The sequence below is a fragment of the Nycticebus coucang genome, chromosome 1, assembly GCF_027406575.1.
Source record: "Nycticebus coucang isolate mNycCou1 chromosome 1, mNycCou1.pri, whole genome shotgun sequence".
Lineage (NCBI taxonomy): Eukaryota > Metazoa > Chordata > Mammalia > Primates > Lorisidae > Nycticebus > Nycticebus coucang.
The window spans coordinates 12906745-12929944 of NC_069780.1; the positions used below are offsets into that span (position 1 = coordinate 12906745).

The window sequence follows — 23200 nt, forward strand, 5'->3', positions numbered from 1 at the left end:
GGGAGAAAAATACCAGTATAGCCCATTAAAACAGTTAACCAGTTAAAACAGTTCATGTCAAAATGAAAAAACTGTTCAATTTCCAGAGGCCCTATCTTAGTACATTTTCTGCTGCTAATAATAGAATATCCAAAACTGGGTATTTATATAGAAGAGGAATTTCTTCCTTTTTCTCCCTCACTTTTTAAGTTTTTTGGCTCATCAAGTGAAGCAGGAGAAGTGGAGAAGGAACAAAGGAATCTGTAACTGGTTGTGAAGGGTTTTATTTCTTACAGTTTTGGAGGTTGAAAAGTACAAGGTTAAGAGGCTGCAAATGGGGGGAGCCTTCTTGCTGGTGGGGACTGTCTGAAGTGTCCTCAGGTGGCACAGGACACAGTGATGGGGCTGAGTATCCCCATCCAAGTTTCCCTATGACTTTTTATAAAACCAACAGTCTCACTCCTGGGATAACCCACTTATCCATTAATGGATTGATCCACTCATGACGGCTCTGTCCTCATGATCCAATCACTTTTTAAAGGCCGCACCTGTCAATGCTGCCACACTGGGGATTTAAGTTTCAGTGTGAATTTGGGAGAGGATACCCAGATCATAGCAGGCTCCAAAGCTAAAAATTTCTCCCGGGCAAAGGCTGTACTTTAAATATTCTTCTTTCCGTGCTTACAACTGTTTGTGTTACAAGGGTCACATATGTTTATTGTGCTGAATAGATTAGAGTAAGGATAAAATTTGGTGTGTTTGATGTTGAAATAATAACCAGTGAGTTGTTTCAGGAATAAGAAGTTTGGGTATAAATCTTGGAATAGATGTATGCTACAATTGCTATCTGTGAAAATCACATCTATCTTAGTAGGTATTGTTATGTTTATTAATTGAATTAATTCAATCCCTAATCTAACACAGGGACTCAGGTCACCTGCTTTTTAAATCCCTAAATTCTCTGTGTTTTTTTTTTTTGCAGTTTTTTTGGCTGGGGCTGGGTTTGAACCCACCACTTCTAGCATATGGGGCTTGCGCCCTACCCTGTTGAGCCACAGGTGCTGCCCAAATAAGGTATTTATTTATTTTTTTTTTATAGTTTTTGGCTGGGGCCAGGTTTGAACCCACCACCTCCAGTATATGGGGCTGGCGCCTTACTCACTGAGCCACAGGTGCCACCCCTAAATCCCTAAATTCTCTTACTAAAAATACAACGTGTAGAAGTGTATTTTTTGAAAACATACTAGGATATGTGCCTGTATGGATATGTGTGTGTTTATTCACAGATTTTTCTCTTCTGTACATTGCATGATAATCTTCAAGTGATTTTCAACAGATGTGCCGTAAGAGCATCTTAGGTGTGCTGGGAAAAATTTTAAAAATCATTAATTAAATTACCTTCAAAAGAAGTTCAAAGCACGGTAAATGCGTTCTTTTTTTAACTCTTTTTTTGATCAACATAATTTAAATGTGCCAAGAAGTTTAACTACAGGTTCAAGTGTGCTGTGAGATAAAAAAGGTTGGAAAACAGCAATACAGGTCAGTGGGTTTTTTTTTTTTTTTTTTGAGACAGTCTCACTATGTCACCCTCATTAGAGTGCTGTGGCATCACAGCTCACAGCAACCTCAAACTCCTGGGCTTAGGCAATTCTCTTGCCTCAGCCTCCCAAGTAGCTGGGACTACAGGCGCCTGCTACAACACCTGACTATTTTTTGGTTGCAGTTGTGATCGTTGTTTAGCAGGCCCCGGCAGGGCTTGAACCCGCCAGCTTCCATGTATGTGGCTGGTGCCCTACTCACTGACCTATGGACGCCGAGCCAGGTCAGATGGACAGGACTCATCTAAGTATCCTTTTAAGAAGTGGATCCAGCCTCGGTGGTTCCAAAGTGGGACCTGAGACTTGCCCTTCTAACAAGTCCAGGGTCCCTGGCCCACACTTAGACTAGCTGGTGTCTAGTTCAAGGTTAGGAAGTGCAGAGACAAGCAGCCTATCTGTGTGGCCTTGGACAAGTCAACTAATTTCTCTGAGCCTTGGTTTTGACATCTTTAAAATGAATATGAGCAACTTGTCTCATTGTGGTGGTGTACTAACGTGACAAGACTGTGTCAGTAGTTTGTCTATAAAGCACTGTGTGTCCTGTGTGTCATGACTTGATGTATCCACTGCTGTCTCTCTTTCAAACTAAATGTTGCTAAACAGTGGGGCCTGTGCCTGATTTAATCAGATGGAAACGTGCCTGGGGTACCTGGAAGGAAATGACAGCCTGGTGGAGTAGGACGGCCAGTGTGTTAGGAATCAGAAGGCTTTCCTCAAGCGGTATTTGGGAGTCTCAAATAAGATCAGGTATGTGAACAGATTTTGAAAACAGCAGATCAATTTATACATGAGAGTCCACGTAGCAGTGCAAGTTGGTAGAAAAAAGCTGAGCAAGATAGGCTGCCAAGAGGAGGATGGTGGCTTACACTTGTGTATGGCGTGATGCTTCAAAGCATTTTCATAAACTTGATCTCTAATAGTCACAGCCAACAAGACTACCGAGGAAATTAAAGCTGATAAAACACTTTTTACTTCAGATAAGAAAAACGAGGCAAAGAAGTTAAGCAACAAGGCCCTGTAAAAATCACCATTACGGCTCCGTGCCTGTGGCTCAAGCAGCTAAGCGCCAGCCACATACACCTGAGCTGGCAAATTCGCATCCAGCCTGGGCCCACCAAACAACAATGACAGCTGCAACCAAAAAATAGTTGGGCGTTGTGGCAGGCACCTGTAGTCCCAGCTACTTGGGAGGCTGAGACAACCGAATCGCTTGAGCCCAAGAGTTTGAGGTTGCTGTGAGTTATGATGCCACAGTACTCTACCCAGGGCCACAGCTTGAGGCTCTGTCTCAAAAACAGAAAATCACGATTGCTAGTCCAACCTCTGTAATCCACAAATGAGGAAATGAAGCTTGTCTCAAAGTGTTGACCTTCGTCCTCTGTCCCATCTCCTCAGCGAAAAACCATGAAGAGACATCACAGAAAATGTTACAGAAACCAGGAAAGCGGACCTAACTGCATAGGCTGGAGGTTGAGAACGTGAATTCTGCCTTTCGACTCCAGCTTCTGACTGACCAGCTGCATCATCTTGGCGGAGCGACTTCAATGCTCTGTGCCTCAGTTTCCTTATCTGTGAAAATGGGATACGAGCAGTCCCTAGCTCATAAGGCTGTCAGGAGGAATAAATGAGTTAATATTTGAAAAGCCCTTAAAATTGAGGCTCATGTGGTAAGTCTCTCATGAATATTAATTAAATAACAGCTAGTACTTGGCCCTGGAGGGAGAAACCATCCTATTCTTCCTTCTCCCTCCCTTCACCTTATCCTAGATCTGCTGTGATGTCAGTGGCTCTCCTACAAGGCTGCCGGAGAAAGGAAGAGAAGCAGAAAATTGGTCCCTTGTTTAAAGAGGCAGAGGGGCAAGGCTGGGGTTGCACTCAGAGCGTTGGCACTCCAAAGCATGGATGCTTTCCATGGAGCTCTGTCAATCATGAGTTATGAATCTTGGCCAGCTGAAACTGGCAAGCCCCACTCAGGAATAAAAGGTAAACCTTTTCCTGGCATGTCCTTTCTAAGGTCAATTTTGGGACTGTAGGAAACTAGAAATATGTAACTAACTTTGCTTTCTCTTTATGTGTTTTTTATTTACTTGTTTCTAATATCTTAAAACCAAAGCTTAGGCTGGGCATGGTGGCTCACACCTGTAATCCTAGCATTCTGGGAGGCCGAGGCGGGTGGATAGCTTGAGCTCACGAGTTCGAGACCAGCCTGAGCAGAAGTGAGACCCTGCTCTACTAAAAATAGAAAAACTGAGGCAAAAGGATCGCTGGAACCCAAGAACTGGAGGTTGCTATGAGCTATGACCCCACAGCATTCTACCCAGGGCAACAGCTTGAGACTTTGTCTCAAAATAAAACAAAACAAAACAGTAGCTTAAAAATTTGCTCTAGAATTCTAGAATGCAGATTTAGATCCCTGGTTCTCAACCAGTGATTATTTTAACCTCTAGGGGACATTTAATCTGGAAATATTTTTGGTTGCCACTGCTGGTGCAAGGGTGCTCCTGGCATCTCGTGGGTAGAGGTCAGGGGTATTGCTAAACGTCCCCCAAACACAGGACAGCCCCTACAATGAAGAATTATCCAGCCCCAAATATCAACAGTGCAGAGGAGAGAACCCTGGCTTGGACAGCATCGACAGGATGCTGTTGTCAACATGAAACGGGATCTGGGGGAGGGAGATTGTACAGATCGTCTAAGCCAGTTTCCTACCAGATGTGTGGTCCCTGCCTACAGCTGGCCTGACAAGCAATCCCAGTGAGAGACAAAAACCAGGATGTTGCTTCTTAGACCCCAAATGTCTAAAATGCAAGTCCTGGAACTCAAGACTCGTTATGTGACCTTGGTCTTCCTATAGACTTGTTCACACCCTGTCCTCCACTTCCTCTGAGTGTGAAATTCTTGCTGGGTCCTCCACCCCTACAACCCACCTTTTTTCTCTTCCTTTTGCTTATTGTTCCTATGGTAACAGTTTAATCTATCCAGTTCTACTACATTTTTTTCTATTATTATTATTATTATTTTTTTGAGACAGAGTCTCCCTATGTTGCTCTCAGTAGAGTGCTGTGGCATCACTGCTCACAGCAACCTCAAACTCTTGGGCTTAAGTGATTCTCTTGCCTCATTGCTGGGACTACGGCCCTGCCACAACAGCTGGCTAGTTTTTGTTGTTGTTGTTGCAGTTGTCATTGTTGTTTAAATGGCTCGGGCCAGGTTCAAACCCTCAGACCTCAGTGCATGTGGCTGCTGCTGTAACCTCTGTGCTACGGGTGCCGAGCCTATTTTTTTCTAGCCAATAAACATTTTTTTTTTTTTTTTGAGACAGAGGCTCACTTTGTTGCCCTCGGTAGAGTGCAGGGTGTTATAGCTTACAGCAACCTCAAACTCTTGGGCTCAAGTAATCCTCTTGCCTCAGCCTCCCAAGTACCTGGGACTACAGGTGCCAGCCACAGTGCTCAGCTATTTTTAGAGACAGGGTCTCATTCTTGCTCAGGTTGGTCTGAACTCCTGAGCTCAAACAATCCACTGGCCTCAGCCTCTGGGAGCGCTCAGATTACAGGTGTGAATCACTGCACCGGCCTTCAATAAACTTTTCATTGAAGTATAATACACATACAGTAAAGTACAGAAACCATATGACTGATGAATTTTCACAAAGGGACCAATCTTGTAACCACAACCTGATTCAAGAGCTAGAACATTGCCAGCACCCCGGAAGCTCTCAGGTCTCTTCCTCACCTTCCCATTGTCAAAACCCTCCACCCAGAGATAACTTCTTCCACCCTATCTACCTAACATAGGAGACTAGTTTTGCTTGAGTTTGAACCCATGTAAAAGTATGTTGAATCTAGATTAATTCTATATTATTTTTTTGATGTGCCTGATTTCTTTTGTTCAAAATTTTTATTGTGAGATACAACAGCATTGTGTGTAGCAATAATTCATTCATTCTTGTCGCTATGTAATATTCCATTACATAAATACACAATTTATTTATCCATGCTACCACTGTAGCATTCCCAGTTTAGACTATTGTGAATGGCATAGTGCTGCTATGAGCATTCTTGTACATATCTTTAGGTGAACATATGTATGTCTTTCTGTTTTGTATAGAACCTGGGAGTAGAATTGTGGGGTCTTAGGCTTAGTAGATAAATCAAACAGTATGACGAGCGGTGGTACCAATTTATACTCCCATGTATGAGAGTTCCAATTGCTCCGTATCCTTGCTAATACTTGGTATTACCACCATCTTTCTTTTCACTCAGAGATTACTACAGAAAAACAGAAAATATGGTTGAATGATGAGACAGAGTTGCCGCATTCAGGAAAACAAAGACAGATCCAGGGTACTCAGTTAAATTTGAATAAGTATGTCCCATACAATATCTGAGGCATACTAAAAAATTATTCATTGTTCATCTGAAATTCACATTTAACTGGGCATCTTGTATGTCTGTCTGGCAACACTATTAAAGGAGGTATGGCAATGACTTTGGGATTGATTATGCAACTTTGTCAGCTACGTGAACACCTGCTCCCCACTTGTCTGCAGGAATGGGAAGTTGGGGGGAGAAGGCAGAACCATGGGCTTCTGTAGCTTGTGCAGGAAGCCCCCTCCTGCCCTCTGGACAGGGATCAGAGACCAACGGGCACTAATAGTGACAGTGATTTGTCCAAGCTCTATCTAAATTCTTAAAAGAGCATTTCCTCTGGGGACATACGTTGTTTATCCACAGACAAAAGAAGAAAAATGGAAATTTCTTGAGCAGCTTCCACTGCCGATCCTGTGTTAAGCAGTCTAATGGATGTTACAGGTTCCAGCCACATGACGGTCTTCTGTTTTGGAATCTGATACTTGGAAAATGTAAGCAGCTCAGTCGGATTCAAGGGCAGGTGAGTTAAAGCCAAAGTCTGTGCTCTTCTCGTCTACCAAGTGCCCCGTCCTTTTATCCTCAGCATGTACTGATAATTGACCAGTCTGCGTCTTGCACAGGGCTCTGTTTCTCTTTCCCCAGCTGAGCTGTCCTGACCAGACCAAGGCAAACAGCAGAAAAACTCTGTCCTTGGCCTTCCGGGTGCCCTTCATTTCCCCTTTGCTCAGCCCTTGCTGTCCCCTCCGCACACTTCCTTCTAGGTTTCAGTTCCCTAAAAAATAATACCATGCGCCATATCAACCCACTAGTTTCTCATTAGGGCTCCTAATGAGAACCTAATTTCTGGAACAAGAAAGTAAATAATGTCAACACAGAAGGACATGCTTTTTGTCACCTGTGTTAGGCCACAGCTGGAGAAAGAGCCCCCTCTCCTTATAGGCTCAGATGAGACAGGAGCTTAGTCACTTACCAGTACTTGACTTCTGGACTCCTACACTTTTTCCGGCCTCATTCCTCCCAGATCGGTTCAGATCCTGCTCCTCTCAAGCGTCTCCCTCCTTCTCAAGTTTTTCTAGAAGCCAGAAACCCCGCAGCAGGCCTTTTAGTCCTGGGATGGAGTCCCCATGGTCAGCCAGTTCCCTCTCTCTCTTCCCCTGGAATCTGGGGGTCTCTTAGAATTCCCTAAGTCTCTGCATCACAATAGGATTCTTCAGAATGTGTTGTTTCTGGAATTTTAGTTAAAAGAATGAAAACTCTCAATTATAAGGAATTAAAAATGATTATGTGTACTTCAAGGTCTGGCATTTTCTAATTTCAGCTAAATGATTTTCTTTTTTTTTTTCATTGTTTTTTTTTTTTTTTTTATTGTTGGGGATTCATTGAGGGTACAATAAGCCAGTTACACTGATTACAATTGTTAGGTAAAGTCCCTCTTGCAATCATGTCTTGCCCCCCTAAAGTGTGACACACACTAAGGCCCCACCCACCCCCCTCCCTCCATCCCTCTTTCTGCTTCCCCCCCCAATAACCTTAATTGTCATTAATTGTCCTCATATCAAGATTGAGTACATAGGATTCATGCTTCTCCATTCTTGTGATGCTTTACTAAGAATAATGTCTTCCACTTCCATCCAGGTTAATACGAAGGATGTAAAGTCTCCATTTTTTTTAATGGCTGAATAGTATTCCATGGTATACATATACCACAGCTTGTTAATCCATTCCTGGGTTGGTGGGCATTTAGGCTGTTTCCACATTTTGGCGATTGTAAATTGAGCTGCAATAAACAGTCTAGTACAAGTGTCCTTATGATAAAAGGATTTTTTTCCTTCTGGGTAGATGCCCAGTAATGGGATTGCAGGATCGAATGGGAGGTCTAGCTTGAGTGCTTGGAGGTTTCTCCATACTTCCTTCCAGAAGGGTTGTACTAGTTTGCAGTCCCACCAGCAGTGTAAAAGTGTTCCCTTCTCTCCACATCCACGCCAGCATCTGCAGTTTTGAGATTTTGTGATGTGGGCCATTCTCACTGGGGTTAGATGATATCTCAGGGATGTTTTGATTTGCATTTCTCTAATATATAGAGATGATGAACATTTTTTCATGTGTTTGTTAGCCATTCGTCTGTCGTCTTTAGAGAAAGTTCTATTCATGTCTCTTGCCCATTGATATAAGGGATTGTTGGCTTTTTTCATGTGGATTAATTTGAGTTCTCTATAGATCCTGGTTATCAAGCTTTTGTCTGATTGGAAATATGCAAATATCCTTTCCCATTGTGTGGGTTGTCTCTTTGCTTTGGTTATTGTCTCCTTAGCTGTACAGAAGCTTTTCAGTTTAATGAAGTCCCATTTGTTTATTTTTGTTGTTGTTGCAATTGCCATGGCAGTCTTCTTCATGAAGTCTTCCCCCAGGCCCATATCTTCCAGTGTTTTTCCTATGCTTTCTTGGAGGATTTTTATTGTTTCATGCCTAAAATTTAAGTCCTTTATCCATCTTGAGTCAATTTTTGTGAGTGGGGAAAGGTGTGGGTCCAGTTTCAGTCTTTTACATGTAGACATCCAGTTCTCCCAACACCATTTATTGAATAGGGAGTCTTTCCCCCAAGGTAAGTTCTTGTTTGGTTTATCGAAGATTAGGTGGTTGTAAGATGTTAGTTTCATTTCTTGGTTTTCAATTCGATTCCAAGTGTCTATGTCTCTGTTTTTGTGCCAGTACCATGCTGTCTTGAGCACTATGGCTTTGTAGTACAGACTAAAATCTGGTATGCTGATGCCCCCAGCTTTATTTTTGTTGCTAAGAACTGCCTTAGCTATACGGGGTTTTTTCCGGTTCCATACAAAATGCAGAATCATTTTTTCCAAATCTTGAAAGTACGATGTAGGTACTTTGATAGGAATGGCATTGAATAGGTAGATTGCTTTGGGAAGTATAGACATTTTAACAAGTTGATTCTTCCCATCCATGAGCATGGTATGTTCTTCCATTTGTTAATATCCTCTGCTATTTCCTTTCTGAGGATTTCATAGTTTTCTTTATAGAGGTCCTTCACCTCCTTCGTTAGGTATATTCCTAGGTATTTCATTTTCTTTGAGACTATGGTGAAGGGAGTTGTGTCCTTAATTAGCTTCTCATCTTGACTGTTATTGGTGTACACAAAGGCTACTGACTTGTGGACATTGATTTTATATCCTGAAACATTACTGTATTTTTTGATGACTTCTAGGAGTCTTGTGGTTGAGTCTTTGGGGTTCTCTAAGTATAAGATCATGTCGTCAGCAGAGAGGGAGAGTTTGACCTCCTCTGCTCCCATTTGGATTCCCTTTATTTCCTTGTCTTGCCTAATTGTATTGGCTAGAACTTCCAGCACTACGTTGAATAGTAAAGGTGACAGAGGACAACCTTGTCTGGTTCCAGTTCTAAGAGGAAAAGCTTTGAGTTTTACTCCATTCAGTAAAATATTGGCTGTGGGTTTGTCATAGATAGCTTCAATCAATTTTAGAAATGTGCCACCTATGCCTATACTCTTCAGTGTTCTAATTAGAAAAGGATGCTGGATTTTATCAAATGCTTTTTCTGCCTCTATTGAGAGGATCATGTGATCTTTATTTTTGCCTCTGTTAATATGGTGGATAACCTTTATGGACTTGCGTATGTTAAACCAGCCTTGCATCCCTGGGATGAAGCCTACTTGATCATGATGAATGACTTTTTTGATGATAAGCTGTAATCTATTGGCTAGGATTTTGTTGAGAATTTTTCCATCTATATTCATGAGTGAGATTGGTCTGAAATTCTCCTTTTTGTTTGGGTCTTTTCCTGGTTTTGGTATCAGGGTGATGTTTGCTTCATAGAATGTGTTGGGGAAGATTCCTTCTTCCTCAGTTTTTTGGAATAATTTCTGCAGTACAGGAATAAGCTCTTCCTTGAAGGTTTGATAGAATTCTGGAGTGAAGCCATCTGGACCAGGGCATTTTTTAGTTGGAAGCTTTTTTATTGTTTCTTTGATCTCAGTGCTTGAAATTGGTCTGTTCAGGAGCTCTATTTCTTCCTGGCTAAGTCTAGGGAGAGGGTGTGATTCCAAATATTGATCCATTTCCTTCACATTGTCAAATTTCTGGGCATAGAGTTTCTGGTAGTATTCAGAGATGATCTCTTGTATCTCTGTGGGATCAGTTATTTCCCCTTTATCGTTTCTGATTGAGGTTACTAGAGATTTTACTTTTCTATTTCTAGTTAGTCTGGCCAATGGTTTATCTATTTTATTTATTTTTTCAAAAAACCAACTCCATGTTTCATTAATTTTCTGAATGATTCTTTTGTTTTCAATTTCATTGATCTCTGATTTGATTTTGGATATTTCTTTTCTTCTACTGAGTTTAGGCTTAGATTGTTCTTCTTTTTCCAATTCCATAAGATCTCTTGTGAGATTGTTGATGTGCTCTGTTTCTGTTTTTCGAATGTAGGCATCTAAAGCGATGAATTTTCCTCTCAAAACTGCTTTTGCAGTATCCCACAGGTTTTGGTAGCTTGTGTCTTCATTGTTGTTATGCTCAAGGAAGTTAATGATTTCCTGTTTTATTTCTTCCTGCACCCATCTGTTATTCAACAGAAGATTGTTTAATTTCCATGCCTTTGGGTGGGGTCGAGCATTTTTGTTAGAGTTGAGTTCCACCTTTACTGCCTTATGGTCTGAAAAGATACAAGGTAAAATTTCAATTCTTTTGATTCTGTTGATATTTGTTTTGTGTCCCAGGATATGATCAATTTTGGAGAATGTTCCATGGGGTGATGAGAAGAATGTATATTCTTTGTCTTTGGGGTGGAGTGTTCTATATGCGTCTATCAAGCATAGTTGTTCTAGGGTCTCATTTAAATCTCTTATATCTTTGTTTAATTTCTGTTTAGAGGATCTGTCCAGCTCTGTAAGAGGTGTGTTAAAGTCCCCTGTTATGATGGTATTATCAGATATCATATTGCTCAGACTGAGTAAGGTCTGCTTCAAGAATCTGGGAGCATTTAAATTGGATGCATAAATATTTAGAATTGAAATGTCTTCTTGTTGTAGTTTTCCCTTGACCAATATAAAGTGACCATCTTTGTCTTTTTTGACTTTAGTTGCTTTAAATCCACATGTATCTGAAAATAAGATTGCAACTCCTCTTTTCTTCTGAATTCCATTTGCCTGAAAAATTGTCTTCCAACCCTTGACTCGGAGCTTTAATTTGTCTTTTGAAGCCAGGTGTGTTTCTTGCAGACAGCAAATGGATGGCTTGTGTTTTTTAATCCAGTCAGCCAATCTATGTCTCTTCCGTGGGGAATTCAAGCCATTAACATTTATGGAGATAATTGATAAGTGTGGTAGTATTCTATTCGTCTTATTTGGTGAGAGTCCATTGCTTAGTTTTATCTTTTGCATCAGTGTGGAGGTTAGGTTCTGTCCTTTGATTTCTGAGTTCTTACTTTGCTGCTGATCCATTGTGGTGGTCAGTGTGCAGAACAGGTTGAAGTATTTCCTGTAGAGCCGGTCTTGTTGTGGCGAATTTCCTCAATGTTTGTATATCCGTAAATGATTTGATTTCTCCGTCAATTTTGAAGCTTAGCTTAGCAGGGTACAGAATTCTGGGCTGAAAATTGTTCTGTTTAAGTAGATTAAAGGTAGATGACCATTGTCTTCTTGCTTGGAAAGTTTCATTAGAGAAGTCTGTGGTCACTCTGATGTATTTGCCCCTGTAGGTCAACTGGCGCTTACTCCTGGCAGCTTGCAGAATCTTTTCTTTTGTCTTGACTTTGGACAGGTTCATCACAATGTGTCTTGGAGAAGCTCGGTTAGAGTCGAGGCGACCTGGGGTCCGATATCCCTCTGAAAGCAGTGTGTCAGAATCTTTGGTGATGTTTGGGAAATTTTCTTTTATAATATTCTCTAGTATGGCTTCCATTCCTCTGGGGCATTCTTCTTCCCCTTCTGGAATTCCTATAACTCGTATGTTGGAACGTTTCATAAAGTCCCATAATTCTGACAGTGAACGTTCTGCTTTCTCTCTCTTCTTTTCTGCCTCTTTTACTATCTGAGTTATCTCAAGAACTTTGTCTTATACCTCTGAAATTCTTTCTTCTGCATGGTCTAACCTGTTGCTGATACTTTCCATTGCATCTTTAAGTTCCCTGATTGACTGTTTCATTTCCTTCAGCTCTGCTATATCCTTTTTATATTCTTCATATCGTTCATCTCTGATTTGATTCTGTTTTTGGATTTCCTTTTGGTTATTTTCCACTTTATTATCAGTTTCCTTCATTGTTTCCATCATTTCTTTCATTGTTTTCAACATGTGTATTCTAAATTCCCTTTCTGTCATTCCTAACATTTCTGTATAGGTGGAATCCTCTGCAGTAGCTACCTCATGGTCCCTTGGCGGGGTTGTTCTGGACTGGTTCTTCATGTTGCCTGGAGTTTTCTGCTGATTCTTCCTCATGAGTGATTTTTTTTATCTGTTTCCTTGTCCTAATTTTCCTTTCACTTCCTCTTGCTCTTTAAGTTCTTGTGCCTGTGGACTAAGGGTTACAGGACCAGAAGGGTGAGAAGGTTGAGGAGCAAAAAAGGGATGAAAGAAAGGAGGACCGAGTGATAAGAAAAAAAAGAAAGAGAAAGGAGAGGGGGTGGGGATAAGGAATATTGACAAAAAGAAGAGAGGTACAGAAAGAGGGAGACAGGGCAATATAGGTGTACAGTAGGGTACTTTGACACAACCTTAAAAAACCCCACCTTCTGGGGATGCCCAGTTGGGTGGTTCCCTTGAGGTCAGCAGCTCTTTGCTAACCTGATCAGACAAAGTACCCCACCTCCATCAAGTAGAGAGGAAAGACAAAAATGCTATAAATCAAACCAAAACAAGCAAACAGAAAACTTTACGGTGATACAATTGGGTGAAAAACCAAATGATAGGGGTTGAAACACTAGTAAAAATGAAGTTGTAGTTATTAAAAAAGGCAGCAATGGGAAATTATAATTAAACTAGAAAAATTGAGAAAGAAAAAGGGATCTGTATGGAAAAGATTGAAATTAAAAAACAAAAGAACATCAACAACGTCAAAATAAACAAACAACAAAAAAAACCAACCAAACAAAAAAAAAGAAAAAAATACACAACCAAAAACCAAGCAGTTCGTATATGTTATTGAATATTGTCTGGGCAACACGTGGTCTTCTGGGGTATGAGATGTTAGTCACAGTTCTAATACGACTGGAGGCTGCTGATTTCTCAAACCCCAGCAGGTAGACACCCTAAATCTCTCTTCAGCCCACTTAAAAGGCACTTTGAACTTGTAAACTTGCTGAGCAGAAGCTTTCCCAGCTTTCTCGCTGGAATCACTGCTGAAGTGGCTATCCACTTACCCAGTGTGCCAAAACCGGTCTCACTCTGCCCCTGAGGGTTAGGGCTGCAAGGCGGCTCAGACCCCACCCTTAGGCTACTTGGTTGCTGGGTTACAAGCTCCCACCCGTTTCTAGCTCTGCGACCCTGAGGGCGGAGCTTGCCGGGGCAGATCACTGGCAATGGTTCCGTGTGACCCACCGCCAAACACTATTAGCTCCGTCTGGCTCAGCGGCTCAGACTGGGGCCCTAGACAACGGCCAAAGTTCTCCGCACTCCCGCTCAGGCCTTCCCCAGGGCAGTTCAACTCAGTGCCAAATCCAAGGACATCAAAACAGTTCACAGGTAAGGCCTTTCTGGTTTGCAGTCTCGCTGCTACTGAACTTACAGTTGTGGGCGGGTTTAGACGGATTGAACACACGCGACCACTTGCCGGTTTTCCACTGTTTTAGTCCTCCTCTTGGGGTCCAGAAGTCTCTCGCTGACTCCCTGTATCCTCATAGGAGTGATGATAGGCAGTTCCCACCAGCCGGAGATGCCTGGAGTCCTATCTCCCCAGACTCACGGTGCCCAGATGCAAGGAAGCTGTTACTCGGCTGCCATCTTGCTCCACCCTCCTCAGCTAAATGATTTTTATAAACAAAATGCCACTCCAAAACATTTTTCTTCATGTTAAAAACTGTGTTCATCAAAGCAGTCACTTGTGTCACCTTCCCTCTTTCCCTCTCTTCCTGTTACTCTCAGTTTTTATTTGGACCTCTCTGCTTTTTCCTTTGGTGAGTGGGGTCGGGGCTCCAGAGCTCTTTCTTGACTGGAGAGACGGGACAGATTCTTCTTTTAAATGTTTTCATGGCTCAGCCTGTAGCACAGTGGTTATGGCACCAGCCACATAGACCAAGGGTGGCAGGTTTGAACCTGGCCTGTGCCAGCTGAACCAACAAGGACGGCTGCAACAAAAATTAGGCCAGGTGTTGTGGCGGGGGCTTGTAGTCTCAGGTACTGGGTAGGCTGAAGCTTGATAATTGCTCAAGCCCAAAAGTTGGAGGTTCTGTAAGCTGTGACATCACAGCACTGTACAGAGGGCGACACAGTGAGACCCTGTCTCAAAAAAGAAAAAAAAAGTTTTCTTAAAAAACTTTGTATTTTACACAAAAGGACAAATGGGTTTTTTTTGGGGGGGGGATGACAGTAAAATTTAGTTTTTCAACTTCATTAAGGCATAATTGACAAATTTAATTTATAAAGTTATTAAAAAAAAGGTGTCTTGCCAGATAATGGTTAATTTAGGAGCCCTTTCAGAACTATATGTATTTTTTTTTTTGAGACAGAGTTTCAAGCTGTCACCCTGGGTAGGGTGCCGTGGCGTCACAGCTCACAGCAACCTCAAACTCTTGGGCTTAAGCAATTCTCTTGTCTCAGCCTCCCAAGTAGCTGGGACTACAGGTGCCTGCCACAGGGCCTGGCTATTTTTTTTGTTGCAGTTGCATTGTTGTTGTTAGCTGGCCAGGGTGGGTTTGAACCTGCCACCCTCAGTGTATGTGGCCGGCGCCCTGCGGACTAAGCTATGGGCACCGCCCAGTATTTGTATTTTTGATAGTGTAAGACTGAAAAGTTTTTTTGAGCAAAATCTAATTATCCTTCTTTAATCAACAAAGTCAAAGGGACCTGTGCTCATGAAAATGTTTAATTTGGGAGGTGGGGGAGGAATAAAGAGCAGATGACAACTCTGACGCCTCCATTGTCTTTCTGCCGCCACTAAGCTCTCTGGTGACCTAGTTTATTCAGCCTCTTCTCTACCTTGATGCTATGATTTATTAAACTGGTGTCAGACACACATGGTTCTAGGGAAAGTCCACCCATTCACACACAGGTCCTCTAAAGCTTTTCACTACGGTGATCCAGCCCTATTTTTCTGGTCCTTTTGACTTCTGCTTCCTCGCGCGATCCCATCATCACTCTGCAAATAGTCCCTGCAGATTGTCCCTGCTATCATACCTCCTGTCTCCCTCTCTGCTGATAAATATCTCAAGTGCCACTTCCAAGAAGCCATTCCAATCTTCCAAGATGGATTTGCCTCTCCCTTCTCTGAACCTGCTGAACACTTTCCAGATGTGGTGGGGATTCCCCTGGATGGGGGTCAGGACACTGGTCTCTAATTATAGTGTTGATTCTTGGAGACATCTGTGCCTTTTCTCTAAATGACAATGACAATTCTTCACTTTCTTCTTCCTGTGGTCATTAAGAAAGCTACAGGAAGCTAAACTATCTGATTTAGAGATGTGCATTCTAAGCACTTACACACTTTTTTCCTTGAGTTTTTTGCAGGTTTTTCTGAGGGTAGATAATGGGTCTTCTGTCATCTTTGTGTCCCCCAAGGATGGTGGCCTGTATAGAAAATACCAAGTGTTCAATACCAGTTTATTCACTTATACTAGGGTTTTTCAATCAGGGGTGATTGTGCCTCCTAGGAGACATTTGGGAATGTCTGGTGACAGTTCTGGTTGCCATAACTCAGCGTAATGCTTAAGAGATGTACAACCTTCTTTCTCACCAGTGTAGGGACAGAAAAGGTGTGAGACCCTTCCTCACCCATCCTGAGGGTCCTGGCCAACATGCATGATAACAAAAGACAGCTTAAAAAGGAAAGAGCAAATTCATTTATTTATTTACCTATAAATTGATTTAATCTAAGTTTTATGTGAAAGAAGAATCTTCAGAAATAAAGACCCAATGAGTCAGGGAAAACTGATGTGTTTTATGCTTTGGTTCAAAGAAGACTAGACAGCTGAGTAGAAAAAACAACTGGAAATGGGCGTGCTCTAAGGGCAATCCCTGAGGGGGCCACACAGCAAGGCCCGTCTGTTTGGCTTCCTCTTGGCTGCTCTGCACCAGTCCTTTCTCCTGGGTGTGGGGCAGGACCCTCTGGAATGATGGTCTTCAAGGGAGAGGGAGAAAGAAGAGTGACCTTTCTAGGTTTGATGGCTTGCATTTGGGAAGAGGGGTTCTAGTTTCTATGTCATGCTGTGGGGAAGGGTTATTCTGGTTTCTGTGAATTGCTTTAAAGAGAGAGACTTGGGTGGGAAATAACAGGATGGGAGAGTGTCAAAGAGACCTTGCCTCTGAGGCTTTCCACTCTCCTTTAGGTCAAAGTACTCAGCAAGCAAAGTGCCATATTTTGGGGGATCATGTTCTGAGCGCCTTGTATTCCAAGGTAAAGCCCTGGATGGCATAGACAAGAAGAGGTGTTGAAGGATCGGGCAGACCAGACAGTGGCCAATGGCATTTTGGAACTATCTGTCTGGTGCCAGTATGGAGCCTGGATTTCAGAAGGGAAGACACAACAGCCAGCCACCGTAGCGGCGATTTCCTAGGGAGGGAAGGATGCAGGGGCCTGACAGGGGTGGGAGGCAAGAGCATGGATTGAATAGAAAACCATAATGATAAAATGGGCAGTTCTTAGGAACTGGGTGGAGGAATCAGAGAGGAAATGAATCACTTAGTGACTCATTCGATAGGCACATTTGTACAATCCTAGTTTCCAGGATTGCTGACTAAAGATTTGTTAGTTTAGCAGAGGATAAAATGTCCTTCATTTCTATCTATGTGACTCTAATGGGTCATATTTTCTTTCATGACGTTTGAACATAAAATTTGAATGACTCACTTCACTGAAGCCCTGTTTTATGTTCTCCCCAGTCAGGTATGTACAGAGGGAGTTGCTCTGGAGCTGGAAGATGAGTGGAAAAGGTATTCTGTGGTGCTTCCTTATTGCACAGACATTTGCTTAGTCTATTAACATTCACAACCACCATCGAGTTGGAAACTCAATATCAGCATAATAAATGCCATTTTTCAGAAGACCAGTACGTGCGTAACATTCATTTTACATATAGATAAGGAGAGAAAAACCTTCACCTGAGGAAGGTAGGCCCTTTTTGCTTATCTATGATGTCAGCTACCACAAAAATTATGCAAGGACCTTTTGCTTTTGCTCATCAGCTTTCCTTGGTGTTTGTGAATTTTTTTTATTTTTATTTTTTTGAGACAGAGCCTCAGGCTATCGCCCTGGGTAGAGTGCTGTGGCATCACAGCTCACAGCAACCTCCAACTCCTGGGCTCAAGTGATTCTCCTGTCTCCACCTCCCAAGTGGCTGGGACTACAGGCACCTGCCGCAACGCTTGGCTATTTTTTGGTTGCAGCCGTCATTGATGTTTGGCGGGCCTGGGCTGGATTCGAACCCGCCAGCTCAGGTGTATGTCTCTGGCGCCTTAGCTGCTTGAGCCACAGGTGCTGAGCCAGTGTTTGTGAATTTAATGTGTGGCCCAAGACAATTCTTCTTCTTCCATTGTGGCCCAGAGAAGCTGAAAAGTTAGACACCCCTACCCTTCTGTTTAACAATGTATAGCCAATCACTGTTCATTGTGACTGAATATAATCAATGTTATTTCTGTAAACCAGTGAGAATGCCTGATAACTTTGTATAAGCCTATTCACCATTTCCTTTTTTGCCTTTAAAAATCCACTTGTAGGCTTGGCGCTTGTAGCTCAGCAGCTAGGGCACTGGCCACATACACTGGGGCTGGCCTGTTCAAACCTGGCCCTGGCCCACCAAACAATAACAAGTACAACCAAAAAATAGCCAGGCATTGTGGCAGGTGCCTGTAGTCCCAGCTACTTGGGAGGCTGAGGCAAGAGAATCACGTAAGCCCAAGAGTTAGAAGTTGCTGTGAGCTGTGACGTCACAGCACTCTACCAAGGGCAACATACAAAAATAAATAAATAAATAAATAGATAAATCCACCCGTAACTACTATTGATCAGTATATACATGTTTAGGGCAACTTAAATCTATGCTCCCAGGTTGTAATCCTCAAGTCTGGTCTAAATAAACTCTATACTTACAATAATTTTGCTTCAGCTTCTTCTTCTTTGGTTGATATAGGCCACTAAATAAAAACAGTAGGAGACATTACCCCTGTCCTGGAAAAACTCACAACGTGGGAGGCTAGATAAAGTCTATTTGAAAAATATCCTTAGGATCTTACAAAAGGAAAAGGCTTTAAGTTCTAGGCCACTTATTATGTGGATCTTCGGTAAGTCTCTTAATAAAAAAATGCTATGATTTATCGAGTATCTAGTATGAGTTATGTACAAAATCACTTCATTTTGATGAACACATCAATATATATCTTTATCACTTGATGCTCAGAGCAAAATTAGTTGTTGTTATTCTCATTATAAAGATTAGTAAATTGATGGCGGTGCCTGTGGCTCAAGGAGTAGGGTGCTGGTCCCATATGCAGGAGGTGGCAGGTTCAAACCTAGCCCCGGCCAAAAAAAAAAAAAAAAGATTAGTAAATTGAGCTCAGAGAAGGTAAGTAATTTGCCCATAATTCTGTAAATATATATTTAGTCTGGGCAGGTGTGGTGGCTCATGTTTATAAATAATCCCAGCACTCTGGGAGGCCAATATGGGAGGACAGCTTGAGACCAGGAGTTTCAGACCAGCCTGAGCAACATAGTGAGACCTTGTCTCTGTAAAAAAAAAAAAAAAAACATTAGCTGGCTTGCTGGGAGTGATGGCTCACACCCATAATCCTAGCTCTCTGGGAGGCCAAAGTGGTGGATTACCTGGCTCAGGAGTTGGAGACCGGCCTGAATAAGAGCAAGACCCCATCTCTACTAAAAATAGAAAAATTAGCCAGGCGTAGTGGTGGGTGACTATATCCCAGCTACTGGGGAGGCTGAGGCAAGAGGATTGCTTAAGCCCAAGAGTTTGAGGTTGCTGTGAGCTGTGACGCCACGGCACTAGTGCTACCCAGGGTGACAGCTTGAGACTCTGTCTAAAAAAAAAAAAAAAAAAAAACGGCACGAACACAACCTGGCCAGTTAAAAAAACAGCAGTGACAACTGCAACAACAAAAAAAAAAAAAAAAAAAGAGAGAAAGAGAGATTTATTTCTTTACTTATTTGTTTAGTCTTTATTTCCATTTCCTGGCATACAACTCCTGAAATACAATGTGATAAATGTCTTTTTGTATGCTAATGAGTTGACTTACAGCTGGCAGCCCTTAGGTAGCTCAGGATGCTGGCAGGTCACCAGAAAGACCAAGGAAGGATTTGAGGGCTGGGACTTTCAGCTCCACCCCACAACCTCCTATGAGGAAAAGGGCTTGAGGGTTAAGTTGATGCCAGTGGCCAGTGATTTAACCAATCTAGCCTTTGTGCTGAAGCTTCCATAAAAACCCAAAAGGCGTGAGTGGTAGGGGCTCATGCTCTAGTCCTAGCACTCTGGGAGGCTGAGGCTGGAGGACCCCTTGACCTTAGGGTTCAAGACCAGCCGGAACAAGAGCAAAACTTTGTCTCTACTAAAAACAGAAAAATTAGCTGGGCATTATGGCAGGTGCCTGTATTCCTGCTAATCAGAGGGCTGATGCAAGAGGATCACTCGAACCCACGAGTGTGCAGTTGCTGTGAGCCTGGGCAACAGAGTGAGACTCTGTCTCAGAAAAACAAACAAACAAACAAACAAACATGCACAAAGATTGGGTTCAGCAATTTCCAGTTGGGTGACTATGTGGAGGTTCATGGAGGGCACGGAAGTTCCACTCCCACTCCCCTTCCTATACACCTTACCCTATTTCTTCATATGGTGTTCAGCAACATTCTTTGTAATATCCTTTACAGTAAACCAGCAAATGTGTTTCCTTGAGTTCTGTAAGCCACTCTGGAAAATTAATTGAGCCTAAGAAGGGGGTCATGGGAAACCTGCTTTATAGCCAGTCAGAAGCACGGGTCACAGCCTGGCGTTTTCAATTAGCACTGAAGTGGGAACAGTCTTGTGAGACTGATCCTTCAATGTGGGATCTGATGCTATCGTTAGGCACAGTGTCTGAATTGAATTGAATTGAATTGGATTAGGTTGAATTGAATTGAATTGAATTGGAGTCGCATCCCCCACTCCCAGGGCTGCAGACCAGGACCAGCAGGTTAGAAACTAGGCCATGTGCACAAAAGGACATGAACAGAGGGCAAGCAAGAAGCTTCATCTGTTTTTACAGCCATTCCCCATCACTCACATCAGCACCTGAGCTCCACCTCCTGTCAGATAAGCAGTGATATTAGGTTCTCACGGGAGCACAGATCCTGTGCTAAACTGCATTCCAGGAATCTAGGTTGTATGTTCCTTATGAGACTCTAATGTCTGATGATCTGAGGTGATGTAATATGTTTGAATCAGTCCAAAACCAGTCCCTGCCCCCTGCTCTGTCCTTGAAAAAAATCATCTTTCATGAAATCAGTACCTGGTGCCTAAAAGGTTGGGGGCCACTGAATTAGAGGATGCCCAACAGGTATCTGCTACAGAATCTGGTGTCAGAATCAACTAACTGAGGTGTTAGGGGAAAGACCCCCCCACACACACTGGTGTCAGAGTGTTGTGCTGACTTGTCTGGATGGGTGAGAGAGGGTAGAAAAAAGTCACGCTGGTGTCTTTTCCTGACCCTTCTCAGTCTTCTCATTGCCCAAGGGCCCTATAGGGGATAATCTGGATGGTAAAGGTGAATCTAGGAGTAGCTGACACAAAAGCCCACGCTTCCCCACCACTCCAAACACCACCTCACAGGACTGTGGTGAGGGGAAGGACAGGCTGTGGCAGGCAACCTCGACACACAGACGCCATGCCAGGATGCCGCGTGTCCCCGCTCTGTGCCAACCCCGCCCTCTCAGGCCCTCCACCTGCCTCCCTGCTGAGCTCTTTGAAGGGGAGGGAGAGAATGTTGCCCTTAGGACAGCTTTAGAGTAGGGGCCGAGCCAAAGGCAGGAGAGGAATTCAGGATTCCATGGGGGTGGGGGATTGGCATCCACTTGTCTTTAGAGTGTGGTCTATGCCAGCCACATGACACAGGACAAGAAGGCAGAAATCATTCAGAGATAATTGGAGTCTATCGAAACTCCAGGGTTTGGGGATTTTTACTCATTTACCCTCATCAAGCAGTTGAAAAGAGACCCACCGGATCATCTGCAATTGGGACAAAATCAGCCCTTTAGGACCAGAGGCTCAGATTTTTTTTTTTTTCAATCATTCAACGAGTATGTATTGAGTACCTACTGTATGCATACATCGTGCCAATGCGAGGCACTAGCCATACAATGACGACAAGCAGGTTTCCTGCTCTCAAGATGCCCATTTGATTTCATTCTAATAAAGGAGAAAGACAAAAGAAAAACACACTTGAACATGAACTAACCCCAAGTGAGTGTACAGGTGAAACAGATACTACGCAGTAACATACTATTCTAAAGACTTGGAAAGAAAGCATCGGGGGCTGAGACTCTGGTGGGAAGGGGAGCCTGCCTTAGGGTAGGCAGGAAAGGCCTCCCTGAAGAGAGAGGGGCAGGAAGAACAGGTGCGGTTGTGTGGGGAGGGTGGGGAGCCTCCGAGTAGGGGTCAGCAGTCCCAGCACAAGCTTAGCAGATTTGGGGAATGAAAGGGGACACCCTATAGGATCAGCAATTAGTCCAGGAACAGAGGCAGAAATATTTTTACCTGACTATTCAGGAAAGACTCTGAGGAAAGCTGTAGTTTAAAGAAGTCAGACTGGCAGACTGGAGCGGTGTGCATGCGATTTCATGCTGGGAAATTCACCAGCATGAACTGTCTGTCTTCTTGTGACTGAACGGCGTGGCATGCACCGCCCCAACCTAGCTGATGCTGCTTCTTTCTTTGCAAGCAGGCTCAGCAAGCTTTGGGGCTGAGAATAAGTGGATTTAGTGATGGATGACTGATTCCCTGATAAGAACAGTTGGGATGGGTGTATGACTCCTGATGTTGACCAGAATGCTTCAAGGTCATTGACATTTTGAAAAGGACTGAGTAGCTACCCAGGGTAGAGACTGGAGCAAGTTCTGTAGCTTTGCTCTTGCAGGTATCAGCCATTCAGCAAATGTTTGTCTAGACTATAGGGCATTGTGGTGCCAAGTGTGCCTCTGGGATTATATCCCCACTGACTCACTGTAAGACCTTGGAGGAGTTACTCAACATCTCTGTGCTTTGGGGTTCTCATAGGGTTTCTTTGTTTATTTATTTATTGTGAGACAGAGTGTCACTTTGTTGCCTTCAGTAGAGTGCTATGGTGTCATAGCTCATAGCAACCTCAAACTCTTGGGCTCAAGCAATTCTTTTGTCTCAGCTTCCCAAGTAGCTGGGACTACAGGGGAACCACCACAACACCCAGCTATTTTTAGAGACAGAGTCTCGCTCTTGCTCAGGCTGGTCTTGAACCTGTGAGCTCAGGCAATCCACCCACCTCGGCCTCCCAGAGTGCTGGGATTACAGGCGTGAGCCACTGCGCCTGGGCCTCATAGGGTTATTGTCAGGATTAAAAATGTGTGTAAGTTTAGGACAAGTACTCAGCAAATATTTGTTTTCTTCATCCCCACCCCCAAGAGTTAGAATAGTAAAAAAATGAAAAGAAATTGAGGAAGTAAAATGTGCAGACTTGCCCCATAGGACGTGCACAGTGAGGGGCAGGGAAGCGTTGAAGATGGTTCCTGAGTTTCCAGCCGACGGTTGTATCAGTTACTACTCTTTCTGATGCAAGTCACCGAGTATTAAGCAAAAATGTCTTTTTCATGTTATCCCATTTATGAAATAATACGTTGTCATTCTAGTCAAAAAAGACTCAGATGAACTGAATAATATAATGAAATAATTTGATATAAAATACATGAAAGGACTTCTTACATCCCATAAAAATATTTTTTTCATAAAAATTAAAAAGTTGTATGAAAATTTGTTATAGGCGAGGTCACACAAAAAAGCTCTAACAACAATAGATTTTATTAGTCACATTCTCTGATCAAAAGCTGAAAAATTATACATTT

General features: G+C 42.9%; 1 long non-coding RNA gene across 1 annotated transcript in view; it reads right to left on the minus strand.

The window, feature by feature from the left end:
* LOC128591208 (uncharacterized) overlaps positions 1 to 23200 on the minus strand; it is a 50844-nt gene that overhangs the window by 15698 nt on the left and 11946 nt on the right. Inside the window, exons 2-3 of the long non-coding RNA XR_008381548.1 lie at positions 15613 to 15699; positions 6921 to 7176 (exon numbers count right to left, since the gene is read on the minus strand). This is a non-coding gene — a long non-coding RNA (uncharacterized LOC128591208). The remainder of the gene's footprint in view (positions 1 to 6920; positions 7177 to 15612; positions 15700 to 23200) is intronic.